General features: G+C 45.1%; 1 protein-coding gene across 5 annotated transcripts in view; it reads right to left on the bottom strand.

The window, feature by feature from the left end:
* The window catches only part of LOC149371757 (gamma-aminobutyric acid receptor subunit beta-like), a 234,422-nt gene that overhangs the window by 138,059 nt on the left and 79,246 nt on the right, over positions 1-17,117 (bottom strand). The window lies entirely within an intron of this gene.

Below are 17,117 nucleotides of genomic sequence, written 5' to 3'. Positions count from 1 at the left end.
GAAGAAATTATGCACTGTTCGCATTGGTGCAAGATTTACTGGAAGATCCCAGGAAGATCCCGTGTCAAAGGCGAATGACGCGTCTTACAGAATAAAGCCTTCCTGTGCACTTTGTACGTATATATAATGTCTTAGACCTTGAAGAGACCGGTATAGAATCTGCATAAATAATTTGCATGAAGGAGCGAGAGAACGCTAAGTAATAAAACTGTCCCTTGATTTTAGTTTCATTCTAAATTTCCTGTTTTTTTACATCTTGCTTTAAATTAAGTCACTAACGTAAGCTGACGCTAAGGCACTGGTGGAGGCTCCTAAAGGAGTAACAACTTCTCTCAGATATTTTAGGGTACTTTTTAGAAAAGCAGTAAGCGTCTGTTGTAACAACCTCGGATCAGGCGGGCTCATTAAACAGCTGTAGAAAGCACGGACGACGCGAAGCTTGTTACGAGATCCTCCCCCCCCCCCCCCCCCCCCCCTCCCCTCGTTTTCCTTGTCCCGGCCCTCTTCTTTTTTGCTCGCTCCCAGTGGGCGCAACCTTTCGACTAGCATCAAATGGCGCCGCTGCAGCGCATGGCGTTACTTTACGCCGGGCATTAAAAGAAACCGGGACCCTTTGAGGACGTGGCCGACTTTCAGCGCGCGCCTTCGTCGTAAATAAAGCTTTCGCCCCCTTACGACGATTCAGCGCAGAGAACGAGAGAAGACTCGGATTTCGTTTTCGGAACCGCCAGGGTGGTTTGGGTTCGGAGCGGCCATGATTGGCGCGCTTTACGACGATGAGCCCTGCGGGCGTCTCGTCCCCGCAATAAAACCTCGGCCCGCCTTCGCCCCGAAGCAGCCACGCGCTGGCACGGAGACCGCCCCGCTTCCTGGGGGCTGCTCCCATAAGGCAAGGCTGTATTTGCAGCAGCAGAGATTCTTGTACATCTATAAATAGCCACAGCTCGGCAAAGTATCGCTCCGGCATGTGCCATTAGAATCTGCTTCTTTGATCCTACGGGGACTTCTGGGAAGGCATCACTTTTACTCGTGTTATCGAGAATAATTCTTTTTCTGGCTATTGGCGCTAAGTGTGCCTTCACTTGGAAGAGTGCGCGGTCTCTTTTCTCGCATTATTTTTCTTCTACGCTCTTTGGTAACTCAGTACTTTGTCTAGTATTCGCCATCGTTGGAGTGTAATGGGTTTAGCAGAGGTTCTGAAGGCATGTTAGATAGAGTTTGGCCAAATCTGACCAAATTGGCCAAATGTGTGACGCGGCCGGTAGGCCGCGTCACACATGTTCATGCCCACGTCGGCGAAACGAAGGCAGCACTCATTTGGTGTGTGCCTAAGAAAGCGAGGCAAGCGCTTGCAAGCACTAAGCTTTTAATGCGGAAAGTAAGCACTTCGTAATGTCTAGTTAAAAGCGAATCGTTCTGCTCCTTCGCTGCCGAAGGGTTTGATGAAGCGTTTGATACGTATTTTACTTTTATTTTAACCGCGAGTACATAACAGGGTATGCAACGTTATTTTCCTGGTCTATAATGACGCATGCTACAAAGGTTATCGCGTATTGGAATGATGAGATATGCTTTTATAACGCCGATCCTGAGTGGTATTTTTGTCTCTAAACTGTCGCAAGATAACTACGCATAACGGGTCATCCTGTGGAAAATTTTCATTAACGCCAACACTTGCTTGCCAACGCAATTTGTGGCTTCCTGTAAAGGGTGCACCGTTACATGCACACCATTAGTGCGGCGCAGCTAACTCAAGAAGCCAGTAGAGTCTTCTGTGCTTTTGGGTGCGCGTGTATTACGTATGCGAGCGAAAATCAAACCGAATTTTAAAATATACTCACAGGCATTTGCGCACAGCGAAAGAAAAATAAAAACAAGGTTCCAATTTCAGCATTTTAACACAGTTATGCTGGGTGAAACCGCGGGACTCTGCAGAAATTTGTTAACTGATGGCTGTTTAATGTGGCCACGTAAGGTTGCGACAACGGTGAGCTTTATGATTATACTGCACGCGTTTTTCTTGCACAATGATCTCTCATATACATTCCCTTCTTTTGCAAACTTGCCATTAAAAAGTGTACAATTGAAAGCCAATGCTGTGATTGAGATAATGACTGCGCAAATGTGTTAAGTTAATAACGCCTGGGAACTACAGCTTGTTCGTATTATTTCAACACGGAAAGGCCGCAGAAGCATATTGGACAAATTTAAACGAATCTTTGGGTCCCTGCCGCTCATTCAGGCAGACCAAGAGCTTGTAAATGTGAAATACGACGCCTACTCTGTCAAGAAACATATCCTTATCCACGCTTCCGCAAGAATGCATCAAAATTGTCTACGAATGCAGCAAGGCAAACTAGGCTTCTCTGATAACACAGCAGTCTCAACTTGCTACTGCCGGCACCTCAATTGTGGCACAGTAAATCAGAAGCGCTTTCCGTCCTGCGTGCCACAAAAAATAATATTTGGGGCTCCGCCTAATACCCCAGCTATTAGTGACGGAAAGGCACACTAGGCACACGGGCATAGTGGACGCACGTAAATGTTCTCCCCTATCAATCTGTCGTGGTAGCAGTGCGGCACGAAAAAAATCCGCAGGCATTAGCGTCATACAAATGCGACTTCTTTGAAGGTAAACTGAAGGAACACGTCGTTTTCACAAGCACAAGGTTTCCACGTTTACTCGGAGCGTGTGTTTTAGTAACGGAAAGCGTTAAAACACCGAACCAATAACTGGCACTCTACTTTGGTCGAAAGCTGGATATGTTAAAGAAACGTTGAAGGTGTGGTTACTTATGCAGTAAATAAGCGCTGTTTCAATTGCGTACACATACGTAGAGTAAGATACATCGTCGTTAAACGAATTTACGCGTCGAACTTTAAAAGAGAAGGGCACATGAGCATGTTGCGATAGGGACGCGAATAACGAGAGCTCGGGTTTACCGGGCAAGAAAAGTGCTACACCACGTAACAAAGATGCACTGAAGTGCAGCTTAATATGTAGCCGTCTTCACAACATTAATAGGATGTTGTATCTTGACATAAAAGGAAAAAACTTTTCCTTCGCACCCACGGAGTCATTACGCACAAAACGCTTAAGTTCTACTTGAGGTGCAGCCATTTGTATACAAAAAGGTCTGGTTTACAGAAAAACATTTTGTTCGCAGTTAGCGAAAATACCAGTGGATCTTAATTGGGGTTCGTTAGTTTATTGCTGTCAAAAGATTAACTGCGCATTATATGCATTATAATGCATTATATGCGCCGCACCCGTCCTGAGTTGTGTGTTCTCTTTTGTTTACTCGTTCTTTAGCGCCGGGTAAATCTGATACCAGTATTTTAAGATGTTTAATAGCCCACTTATGTGCCTCAATGATGAAACCATAAATCACATTTCTTTAAGCTTGACCTGTTGCAGTGCCTCAGGCTGACAAAAGCGGCATCTGACAACTTGATTTAATGTGCAGATTTTTTTACGAACATGACAGTGATGAAAAGCTCACGGCGCATGTACTTTTAACTTGCGATATCAAGACTATCCGCCTTAGACCTAAAAATGATGTCGGCTACGAAATCGTTAGTCATTCCTATGACACATGTGTGAAATTTCAACACTAAACTTTCAAAACTTAGCGCTACCGAGAATAGCGAAATTGAGCTGGTTTTAACAATTCGTACGAGAAATTATACCATAAATAGGAATGCACCATACAACAGTCGCACGTTTTACGAAATCGCTATATACTTATGGCGCACGTGTGAAGTCTAAAGACTAAAACTTCCAAAACTTAGCATTGTCCAGAATGGCTGAATTGAGCTGGTTTTAACAATTCGTACGAGACATTATACCCCAAATAGGAATGCAGCATACAACAATCGCTCGCTTGCTGGCGAACCTCATGCAAGCGACAGGTGGCTCATGTGACGTGCATCAGTGGAGATGCGCATTGTTTGGAGCCTGCGCACTCCAACTTAGTAAACGATTCGGTAATCTCTCCCCTCGATCTGTCTGCAAGTGAGGAAACTATGCAAGCGAGCATTATCGCCGCGAGTAATTTTGCACCGACCGCTGAAGCGCAGCGGCATTGAGGTTCGAGCGCCCTTACTTACCCAGTTCGACGGGCATTTCAGCCAGCTGTGCTCCCGCCCGTAGCTCGCGCAAAATGTTGGTGGGCTTTGCATTGTACAAAGAAGGTAGTTTGCCTTTTTTAATAAATTTGCTTCGCTGTATCACAGCGATGACGGATACAGATCACGGGAATGCGCGGCCAGCGAGGTATGGTTGGCTAATCGCGCGAGCACTTCCGGGCGAAGAGCGAAATTGTTTTGGTAGGCAGAACCAAGTGACGATGTAAGCGACGCGGGTAGAACACTTCACGCGACGGCGCCGCTACGGCCACGGCATGGGCCCTGGCACGAAATTTCCCGTGCATGGAGCTCAACCAGTAACGGCCTTCAGGCGACGAAGCCTTGACAATTCGGGCTGAGCAACGCGGGGTAGTGCATGCCAGTACTGTGATGGAGCACTAAGTCCTTTCAGTGGACGCCAACTCGCGTAATGACAAAGCGACTAAATCTGCGAACTAAAATAAAATGAGGACGCCTAAAACGCTTGGCATTGAAATTCATGTAAAGTAAGCGGTATGCCTATGATATATGCTTTCTCAATTTATATGAGGTGAAGGGGCGTTCTGTTTACGCAGAGCTCAGGCTCCCTGGAAGAGGACTGAGGACACAGCCCGGTGCTACCAGCGGCGGTTAAATTTCTTCCGCATGATAGAGCTCTCGGGTAAGTGCACTGGTTGAGAGAAATCCATTAGTTAGTGGTTGTTCCGCTACATGCTGCTAGGCAATGAGGATTCAGACGTGCCTTAGAAAGAACAGTGGCTAGAGAAGAGAAGTAAATAATTTTTTCTTTTTGCGAAAAGATAACCGTTCGCTTCCTCACTGCAGTGAACGACAAACGCGACGTTCTACTCCCTTAATTAAACCATTTCAGGAACTTAATTTATCGAAGAGATGCTCTGCCCACGTTGTACCGAGCAAACAGCGATTCATTAATTTATTCGATTTTGCCAGAAACCGGTACAGTGTATATGCATTTACATATTTAATTTTCCTGTCTGGATAGCCGAGGCAAAAGGCGTATTCAAAGGCCTGACGGGGCCTCGGAACCGTTATTACACACAATTCTTCAGACAACGGCGCGACGATCAAAAGTAACACTGCACTGATGGGGAAAAAAAAGAAGAAAGCATAAAAAGAAACAGAAGCAAAAAGGTTGTGTTGCACTGACTAAGCACAATATTAAACGATCGTACACGCATCAACGAAAGCAAAACGACCAAATTATAAGGATACACGCACGCAAGTAGTCTGCACAGAGAATGTATCCAATGACCTTACAATTATAATTACAATAACACTATGAAGATCATAAATTTAGGGGGAACTATTTGTAGCATGATTTCAAACATGAATGCACAGCGTAGGTACGCACTGCACACAGCTAGACAGATTCATTACCTATACATACTATGCACTGAGAAGGAGGTGTTTCACCGTTTCTTAAATCCAGATGATGAATTTGACTCGATAGGGCGTCGACTAACTGAGGGTAAGTATTGAGCAGTACGGGAATTTTATGGCCAACTGGCTGTGTTGCGTACGATATTCGGGCTCTGTGTTTGACATATTTGCCTTCACGTAAATTACAAGCACAATTATGGCGTCTGTAGGATTCAAGATCACTACAACAGTACGACGATCTAAAAATTCTTAATCTCTTCGAAATCCAGCAAATGTTACACTATTCGTCGTGAGATAAGGACTGGCTTTAAATTTCCCTACGGTCATTTCTATGCGGGATCAGTTTTCTAGAGCCATTAAATGATCAAAGCTGCTAGGAATTACTTCTGCTGGTGTGGCCAAACGCAGAGGGAGAGGTGGGGCGTCCAGTGGTAAGAATTAAGTAGGAGCAAGAAGGTTTAATTCAGTCAGGGTCAAAGCAATAAAATAATCACTTCCAAAGAAATGTGAGCAACATACGTTTGTAGTATGCATCTTGCGCAAACAGATTCATCTTATTGGAAGCAATCGCCAAGTGCTTTGTCGTTTGTCTTCAAAGTGAAATTCACGGTTCTACGAGAGGCATGCGCAGCCTACGCAAACTATAATGACGGGCTGTGGAACAGTGCACGACAGTTCTTATAAATATACAAAAAGTGCGCCTTCTCTTGCGTAACAAAAGCAAGAAATTAAGCCATCAAGCTAGATTACAAAAGTAAAAACGACAGACCTCAGGTGGCCAGCACTAAGTTCTTCCTCTGTCGTGGTCTGCAGACAGAAGACTAAATGCTAGCAATCTACATACAAAATTCAAAACAAAATCTTTCCCTCTATTTGCGTTCACTCTGCCTGAGAATGGCATGGCTTGTTTTGAGGGAAACGGTATCAAAGGACGCTGGTCCTGCCTAGTGTCCGGTGGAGAACTTGCTTTGGAACAGCGTCACATCCGCACTCTGATGGTAACGCACTGGCTCTGTTATGTGCGGTTTATGGACTTTTTAGCTTATCCTGATAAAGGAGCATCAAGATACACGACAGCGAGGGCACGGGACCTGCTACAGCAGAGGTATTTTGAGCGTTTTTTTTAGAGCCAAGTTTTCATAAACAGGCTCTTCCTACAAGGCGGCTTTTGTAAGTTCCCCCGCTTGTTGCAAAAGTTGAGACGACAATGTAGTGCGCTGTGAACGATCGTGCGGTTACCGTTTTTGTCAGGTGTGTAACAGAGGGAAGATAAGCCTTTATTTTTCTTGGCTAAATAAAATAGCTCTAACTCTCTGACGCGCGTGTCTTTTTGCTTTCTTTCAGCTTCAAAACTGAAAAACGTGATCTGTATGCCACGTTGGTTTCACGTACCAGGCCGGGCTATGAGCCAAGCGGTGTGCTTCAGGTTGATCATGCTGCCTTAGATTCCTTAACGCGCCGCAAAGCCTCAATGCATGATCATACTCGTCCTTCTTTTCAGATTTCAGCTCCACCAGAATCAGAGCTGCGACGCCGAGCTGAGCAGCAGCAGCAGAGCAGATTGGCCGCTGAACCAAGGGAGAAGATCCCCACATGTACGTGCCCTGAAACTGGACCCTCGTACGAGGCACGGAGACAAAACGCAGCGACCCGGGGCTCGGCTACATGTCCCTCTCTGTGATTGAGAACCCCAATACGCATGGGAGCGGAACAATTGGAAGGCACTAAATGTAGGTCGGATGAGGCACGTGCCGTTATCCAGGGGAAGAACAGGAGTTGGGAATCGTCACGCAGGAACTAAAAGGCAAAATCGGACATAGAGAACCAAGGAAACTGGGAAAAGTCCCCCCACTGCCCTCTCCTCTCTCAGACACGCTCTCCGAAACCCTCCGCGGGCAAAGGGTGGTAGGGGCCATCCCGAGTCGCCGCCGCCGCTGCAGAGAAAGGGACAGCGCCGAGCCATTCTGCCCTTGACACGGATAGGAAACGGGCACAATTTCAGTCGCGGCGGACCGCAATCAATAAGGTGCGTGCGCAGGTGTGGCGTGCGGCAGACACACGGGCCTGGCTACCGCTGCCGCGACGATCGTCCCGACCGGTGAGCGGCGCGTCGGGTGAGCGAAAGTGTACGTCTATGTCGAAGAAAAAAGAAGGAAAGGGCGAAAGAGGGAACAAAAGAGGACATAAAAAAAGACGCGCTCCCGAAGAAAACAACGCGAAGAGACGAGGAATTGGACGACGTAATTACAATGGCCATGAGAGAAGGAATTAGACTTATTTGAAAGCACACGCGGTTTCAGATGTCCTATGTCGAGAGTCTTGGCCGCGTATTTTAAATTCTTGATGGGATTGCAATGCCTGGTTTATACTGTTGTAAAATCAGCAGGCCTGCTGAAGCTGCCGCTAAAAGTAGCCACATAGCCCCGAAGAAACAAATAAAGAAACAGAATAAAAGAAAGAAAGAAGGAAGGAAAGGAAGGAAGAAGGAAAGAAAAATGAACGACTGAATGAATGAACTGAGCCTCTCCGATTCTGTACTCATCGTGTTCTATCGTCGGGCATTCTTTTTTCATTTTCACACCTAAAAAGGACCACAAATTTTTTATTGACTTTTATTACTATATTAGTTAATTATTAATGTATCATTGCTTTCCTTATTTACAGTGATGGCAGTCATACAGTGGTGACTGCCGAAATTGTAAATCTACCATTGTCGACATCTCTAAAAAACTGATTATCGAGGGTTCTTTTTTGACGAACATTTTTCTTCGGTTCACTACATTGAATACCTCGCAAAACGATTAGGAACTGTTTCGGCAATCATATAGAGGTTAAGATCAACCAACGGTACAGCATTACGTAGAATAGTATACAAAGCACTCGGGGAGTCAACACTGAGATATGGTGCAATAGTTATTGGGTGGGCTGCACAATAGAAGGTGAATGTCTTAAACACAATATTACAAGGTGTTTCACGTAACTTGAACCACGGATTAAAAAAAAGTGTCGTACCCGAGCTACGTGAAACCAACGACGTACTGTTGTCCGTCGTGTGGCAATCCTCAGAGTTTTTTTTTCAAATTCTGATTAATTAGTTAAATAGGTAAAATTAATGATGTGAAAATTTAAATATTCACTTTAAGGTCACGTCCTTTTCGCTAGGCTGTGTAGGCGGTTAAAAAAGGACCGATCCAGTTTTTCATAGCAACGTACCTTCTGCATGGTCCTTTTTTCTGGGACTTGAAGAAAGCCCAGAAAATATGAAATAAAAACCACATGACTGCACTCTTGGGCTACCATATTACAGAGCTTCCACCGTGCTTTGAGTGAACGAAAGGAGCGCGTTGACAGTGCCTAAGTGAGTGGCCACCGCTCAGTTGGACAGGCTGCAAAATGATTTAAAAAAAAAATAGCGGCTAGCTTGAACTACGCAACTTAACTGCTGTTTCCATATAAAAGCTCTGTCTGAATTGACTATCAGTGGGTTGCCTGTCACTTATCGAAGATCACGCCGTGCACTTTCCATGTTCACGAAGAATGTGCTGACGCACTTTCAATACTGTTCTGGGAGCGGCGTCAGCCACTCACTTTCAGACGGTGGCTGCGCACACTTCGTTCATTTAGAACACGCTTTAGAGCGCCACAATAGGGTAGCGCACGAGCGCAATTTCTTTAAATGCCGGAGAAAAGGAGCACGTAGAGAATGCGTTCTTACAAAATACTGGATCGGTTGTTTCGCAACTCCCTGTACATCTCGATGAAACCCACCTGTCCTTAAAGAGTGAATATTAAAAATTTGGCAGAATCAATCTCAGTTAATCAACTAATTAAACAGAATTTATAAGTACTCTGAGGAGCGCCACACGATGGGAAACAATATACCGTTGGTCCCGCTCAGCTACGGTGCGCAGGTTTTTTTAAAATCCTTCGTTCAAGTTACGTGAACCATCCGGTATATGATACGAAACACTGCTTATGGAACTAATAAGAAAAAAGAGGACATTGCAGGACTCATGAGACAACATTCAATAGTTGCAGTTCAAAAACTGGGGTTAAATATTGTGCTCACAAAGCATCTCATTCAGAGCAAATTTAAAATAAAAAATACAAAATTTAGTGAACTTCGCGCAATAGAAACGTTTGTTTGGTTTGGTTTGGTGTATGGGGTTTAACGTCCCAAAGCGACTCAGGCTATGAGAGACGCCGTAGTGGAGGGCTCCGGAAATTTCGACCACCTGGGGTTCGAAATTTCCGGAGCCCTTCAATACGGCGTCTCTCATAGCCTGAGTCACTTTGGGACGTTTGTCGTACCAAGAGTCTCAACAAACTGTGGCAAACGAACTAGGGAATTTTCCATTCCATTTTACTACAGTCAGATTGCTGGGCATCCGGAAACAACGTGCATAGAAAGCGACAAACGTGAAGTGTATTAATGAGTTTCGTCGAATACCCAGCAAACAGAAATTAATCAGTTCACTGGTTTTGATGCTTCAAACCATGCTTTCTGTTGTCATTTTGAGGTCTGTAATGGTGATGTGCAAAGTACCGGTTGTTTTCCTTGTGTTTCTAAGGCTGTATACCGGTTCTTTATGTAGTTTCAGTGTTCTTTATGGCATATGTTCGTTCTTTCAATTGAGTGCTTTTGTCCTTTGCTATGTTGTAGCATGCATGTCAGACATAGTTTTCATAATTTTCCTCCTCCGGTATTTATACTATGAGTGGATGTGCATGCTTTTTATATGTTTAGTAGCAGAGGACCTATGCTTCTTATTAAGTATGAACGCAGAAAGTAGGTTTTTCTCATTTTGTTTGTTTATTGCTTTGTTAGTTTCTTTTGTTGGCAGTGAATGGTAGGAGCGCTTAGTTTTGAGTTGTTTGAAAGAGCCAAAGTTATTTGAAAGATAGAGATCTGTGCTGTGTTTATGCGTATGTACTATCAGCAAGAAATGAAACGCGAGCATGACAACTCGCCCACGAGCAGCAAAATAAGAAGCTTTTAGCCTGGGGAAACTCAATGCTAGAGAAGAGTAATTTCACTTCGAAAGCGCGAAGCCTCTTCCTCCGAAGTTTTAATCAACCTCGCTTGTATTTGTCCACCAGAAGGTAATATTTTGTTGTTTTGGGGTTGCCACCTCAATTTCCATGTTCGTGTTTCATTCGCTGCTGACGACACTTTGTATATACGGATGGACTGCCCTGTCCCTATACAAGCTGCATGCTTAAGCGGACAGGTATCGATTGTGACGTGCAAATCGATGAAAGAATAAAACTACGAATTGCAACTGAATTTTACTGTGCACTTCAAATCCCCTAATAGGGATATTACATGAAGAACTGGGCTGTCAATTAAACACGATTATGCGACAGTGAATGACTCATAATTTGCTGCAGGAGTCGACCTTCTATTATTATGACCGAAGACACACAGGTGATTTACTGTTTCATAATTGAAGTTAATGGAATTGCTGCTTTCAGTGAATTTGTTGCTTATGACAGCCTCCTTCTAGTCACTCTTTGAAACAATGCTTCATTTCATTAGGCTTACTGGCATTAGTTCCTCTCTCTGCCGAACTCTTGTAATGGATGAACTGCTTGAAAAAGATTACACGGTACACGGGTCATCGCTGAAGTGGGATTCAGCTGGCCTTCCTAAACGCATTAAAGTCTGCGTAAAGAGATATGCACATTCCATTTGGACTCTCCGAGAATCTCCCTGCCCAAAAAACCTAATGGCAATGTCAGTTTTCGTGCCACCGTGAGGAACGGGCGTCGCGGGAACGTAGCCTACAGCGTGTTTTCCTCTTTCTTTATGTCCGTAGCTATGGCATCGTTTTTAATTTATATTTTTATTTTTAGATAAGTGCCTTTTGCAGACAGACTCGGCGCTTACTTACAGCGCGGTTCAGACTCGAATGTCACGATCGGGGTTTGTCTGCCTTTCCTCCGATAGGGTCCTGCCTTTCGACACAGTGCGCCCCCGCAAAGAATTGGAGAATGTTGACCAACATGTCTTGCATTTACGCCACCACGAAAGCTCTGTATGGAGTTTCCGGCGTTCGTCTCAGGCGGCGCCATTAACCCCATCGTTTCTTTATAGGAGCCAGAGGGGCGCACAACGCGATACACACCCATGAAATGAGAGGGTAGCAACGGGAGTCCGTGCACACAAAGCAGCAAGAAAAAGGCAGGCAGGGAGGGATAAACGGTCTTCAACCCAAGCACGTCAAGGCGAAGGCGGCCAGACACCCGAGAGGCCTGTCGTGACGCGCGGCTGACGCCCATCACACAGCCGCGCGAAACCGCAATCGAGAAGGGATTTAGACGACGGCGGCCTTCGAGGATGTGCGCTGGCCACGCGCCGTGTTTCCCACGACTCATGTGGAAGGAGGCCCGTAGTCTGCTTCTGTGCGACGCACAGAGCACACCGCTAGCGTGACGCGCTGTGCGAACTACCGCCACAAGCTTTCTGCGCGCAGTTTCCCTACCGTGCGCTCGCGCATGATAGGGCACCGGCACGCGATGCGCGCGTTTGTACGGCGTTTGAGGAAAGGCATGCATGCGTTAGCGATGGCTGCGAAAGCCCTGGGTGCGTGGAGTGCGGGCGGCTCTTTCGGTGAAGCATAGGTGGGAAGGGCAGGGGGGCGTCAGGGACCTAAACACGTGTTGAAGGTTTGTTTTTGAAAGGTACAATGGGCATGGAAGGCAGGTGTAGCGGTTTTTCGATGCGTCTTCTGGATCTAACCGTCCACGCTTTTTGCTGCAACAAGGCTTCTCCGAATGACCTAGCCTCCGTTTCATACATCAAGTGCAACGCTGCGAGAGGTACGGAAGTTGTCCGTATGGGAAAACAAAGGGAGTCGTGTTACTCCGCGCTTGTTTTGTGGCCGAGTGGTCTAAGAAACGAAACGCAGAAGCGTTTAGTCAGCAGCAAGAGCGCATTTAATCAAGCTCATGACAAATGTATCATGTAATAAAGATACAGGCAAAGCGAATGTAGAGCGCTAGTTTTGACAGCGTTGCGCATGATGTATGAAACGGAGTGTAGGGGAAGCGAAACAATTCGTGGTTGCTAATAGCACGAGTTTAGTATTATAGTATAGTACAGTATAGTATACTTTCTGCCTAACTTTCTGCCGCTCTCTGCTACACTTGCCTACCCTTAGAATCCAGTCCATTACTCTTAAAGACAATAAATTATCATACCTTCATATTACATGCCCTGCTCAGGCCCATTTTTTCTTCTTCAATTTTCACTAGGACGTCATAAACCCGCATTTGTTCTCTAACCCACTCTGCCCGCTTCCAGTCTCTTAACCTTACACCTATCCATTTTCTTTCCATAGCTCGCTGCGTTTTCCTAAATTTAAGTTGAACCCGTTTAGTTAACCTCCAATTTTCTGCCCCATAGGTGAGTACCACTAAAATATAGCTGTTATATACTTTACTCTTGGCTATTGGTGAACTGCCATTCATGATCTGAAAGAACCGGCAAAATGCACTCCACCCCGTTCTAATTCTTCTAGAAATTTCCGTATCGTTACCTGGATCTGCGGTCACTACCTGCCTGAAGTAGACGTGTCCCCTGACCACTTGCACAGCCTCGCTATCAATTGTAAACTGATGTTTCCTTGCGAGGCTGTTGAACATTACTTTGGTTTTCTGCGTATTAATTTTTAGACCCACCGTTCAGTTGATCATGCTTTGAATTTCATCCCCTGATTGACGTAGCAAGGCAATGCGTTTAGCGAATCATCTAACTTATTCTTGTATTGACCACGTTATCTTATGTTGTCCTAACTACTCCTTTGCCTTCTGTGTTATTCTACAACCCTTTCCGGATCACTATCCGGCTACTTGTCGTTCCTCGCCATCTTTTCCTTTATCAACTGTGTCACGAAACGCCACTCCAAACATCCTAATCTTTACCACAATAGGTGATAATGAAGTTTTAGATAACTTAATTGGCAGTCTTAACTGCTTAGCAATAACTAAGTCTAATTCATCGGAGAAGGTCTGTAGTAACTTCTTCGACAAAATAAAAAAGTTCGAGGACAGTTCTAAACGCGTCGTAATAAATAAACTGCAGTAAGGATTATAACTGGTTGACCGCGGAAGTAATGAGTGTCATTTCAAACAGCGACATTCTGGAGACGGTGTAAACATGCACTAAAATAAAAAAAAACATTACGTCTGGAGTACAGAGCCGTAAGAAATAGGGTGATCGCTCTGATAAGATCCAAGAAGTGCCAGTACTTCTTTGAAAGATTTCGGCAATCGTCAAAGAGTGTCGCAAAAATAAGGTCAGTGATGAACTATCTTCGTGGCAAAAATCCTGCAACAGCCTCCCCGCTTTTTTTCTTTACTGGAGATTCCATCGAAGTAGTCACATATAAGTTTAATCGTTCTTTTCCGCTGGCCTCAGAGAAAGCACATTCGAGTCAGATGCACAAATACACTTTAAAAGAATCAAACTCGGTGTCCGCATTTTTAGTTACAATTACAAAACAAGAATTACATGAAATAATATTTAACTTCAAACGAACTAAACCTCTTGGTACTGACGTATTTTGAGCAAATTTGCTCCAAAGGAACTTTAAAGGGACACTGAGGAGAAATTGAAGTTGGCTTGTATCGACAGAATACCAGCTCCTGATTACAAAAACGCCACTCATACTGACAACAAAGCTCTTGTAACGTAGAAAAGAGCAAGAACCAAAATACAGGTATCGCCGCCACAGGCCAAACTCGCAAGTACAAGCGTCATGACGTCATATAACAAAACAGCGTTGCTAGAACCAATGGTTCTAGCAACGCTAGGACACGAGAAGCACAAATCACTGAGGCGCAGCCAATGCATGCGCAAATCTCCTTGACGTCCCCAGATGGCGCCACGTGCCGGGCAGCTACGCGCTCGCCTGAAGCATCGGGACCAATCAGCGCCTGCTCGCCGGCGTTAGGCGGGCTCCCGGTATTCCGCTAGCGGTATCAAGGTACACGGTATGCTAAAGGTGTCTATTTGCGAGAACTTCGTTGACGACTTCGAGAACGAGATCCATCGTAACGCTCGCAAAACGCCGGTGCAAACAAAGCGAAGCGACTGTAGCGACGGCCGCAATAGCCGATAGATGCCTTCAACGTGCGGCCGGCGGTAGCTTTCTTTTCGGCTGCTGCTAGGCCGCACTGCTGGCTTCCAGAAATCACGGAGTCTGCATCACGTCATGTCACGTCATGTTTCACGTCACTTAGTCCTCTGTCGTCATAGCCGAATCCCAAGTTTGAATCACCCCGGCGGGAAAAACCTTTTCAACTTCGAATCCAAATTTCTTAGAAATAAATGCATTTTTCGCTGCCGGCCAAGTGGCAACAAAGCCATGACATGCCGAACTATCGGATTTTGCTATAAAAAATATATTAATAGTGCTCTCCTCAGTGTCCCTTTAAGGCATTGACTGATGTTGTGATTTTCATGTTAAACGGTTTTCTGGACAATGCGCTTTCCTCGAATGAACTTCAGCCTGCTATAGTTAAACCGCTATTTAAAGGAGTATAGAAAGACGACATGAAAAACTATCGACTATCGTGCTCTTGCCTATGCTTTGTCCAACCGCCGCGGTGGATAAGTGGTTGTGGCGCTGGGCTGCTGACCCGAAAGATGCTGGTTCGATCCCGCTTGCGGCGGTCGCATTTCGATGCAGGCGAAATTCTAGAGGCTCGTGCACTGTGCGATGCCAGTGCACGGTAAGGAATCCCGAGGGGTTCAATTTCCGGAGCCCTCCATTACGGCGTTCCTTATAGCCAGAGGCGCTTTGGGACTTTAAACCTCCATAAAGCATACCTGATTTCCAGAGGTCTGCTATTGCATTACACCCATGACTTTGTTTTGCTTTCAAAGCACTTATCTTACAAATGGTCATAACTAATCTGCAGATTAACATATACAAAAAAAAATGACTTCTTTCACTAATAGCTTTTTGGAAGTTATCCCGGTAAAAATAAAACTCCTTTGCTTCGGATCCCTACCGAAGCTAACAGCGATAGATGCACCGACCAGCTGTTCACAAAATGTTTTGCCTGCCGGTGCGTACCGGTTACCTATGTGAACTCGGCGAAATACTTGGGCGTCTTCTTCGACAGCGATATGTTTTGGCACAGCCAGATATCGCACATACTAAACGCCTGTGATAGGCTTTGGAGAGCAGCGCGGTTGTATTTTTCTATTTAAAGTCTGTCCTTCCATTTCAAGTAATAATAAAAAAAACTATTGTGATTGCTCTGGTGCACAGAATTCTCTGATACAGAATTATTGTTTTTGCTTTTTGCTGAGTCAGTCGGGAAAACTGGGTTAACTCTTTACTAAGAAACATACTAGTAAATAATGCATATATCTCCCCTTTCCCGCACCCGATACTATTTTCGCAGCCGTTCGTCTTCCACGCTTTTATATCTAATTTGTGCAGATTGCACTGGTGCATCATTTCTGGCATAGCAATTTCAAAAAAATATGCCACACACCTTCCCCAAGCCTGCGTAGTACAATTTGTCTTGGGGTGTCACGCCCTCAGCGATACATGGAGAGGCCAGGCGCTTTGTTTATGTCCCCCGAATTTTTAATGGTTTGCATGATTATTTTCCGCAACATCATAAAAGGCGTTAAAAATCCTATTTTCTTCAGTGTAATACGGTTCCTTTGACGAGGATGTATGACAAGTACTGACTGTCATGTACGCAGCGTTGAATTGTCATTAAATTGACGTTGATTTTGTGTTGTTTATTTTCACTTCTTACTGATGTTAATTTTTTTAACCTGTTAGATCTTATTCTTTATTCATTTCGTGTTGAATTTGTTTTCACATTTTGCGTTGAGATTGCACGTCCGTCTGCCAACTTTGCCGGGCCCAGGCCCTCAAGCAACTAGAGGCTCTGAAACACCCGTTTCTTGTTTCCTACACTTTTTAAGTGCGATATAAGGTATCATTATTGCTATTATTGTTATAGCTTTGCAGGTATTCTGAAAAACGAAACGTGTGTTTTGTACAGTATTTAAAAAAACGAAAAGTAAACTATCCATTCAGCCAGTGCCTTCTTTTAGCATTGCGAGCTATACTATCCGTTGCCACTAGCGAGCGATCTGTATTACTGGGCTCTCCGAAATCACCTGCTTCCGTAGCACCACTGATGACCAGGTTACTAGGGTACGAGTTATTCGAAGACTCCACTGTTGTGCTGGTTATCCGATGCGATACGGCGTAGCTTCGTTAATGATCGACAATGTAGCTTGGGCTTGGTTAAGCAGCGTGGGAGCGCTTCGAGTATTCGAGGGGCAGCGACAGGCTTCGGCCTCAGAGTTCACGTCGCAGCGACACAATATCCTCATTTACTGCGAACTCGTCGTGCCGAATGATGCCCGTGGGGTCGACATGTCGCTCACGTTCGGCGATTCGAAGGAGGTTTGGTTTGGTTTGGTTTATGGGGGTTTAACGTGCCAAAGCGACTCAGGCTATAAAGGACGCCTTAGTGAAGGGCTCAGGAAATTTCAACCACCTGGGCTTTCTGAACGTGCACTGACATCGCAGAGTAGACGGGCCTCT

The sequence above is a fragment of the Amblyomma mixtum genome, chromosome 1 (genome assembly GCF_055824585.1).
Source record: "Amblyomma mixtum isolate Tamu chromosome 1, ASM5582458v1, whole genome shotgun sequence".
Classification (NCBI taxonomy): domain Eukaryota; kingdom Metazoa; phylum Arthropoda; class Arachnida; order Ixodida; family Ixodidae; genus Amblyomma; species Amblyomma mixtum.
The sequence above is the reverse complement of the archived record's forward strand: the minus strand, read 5'-3'. Positions and strand labels throughout refer to the sequence as shown.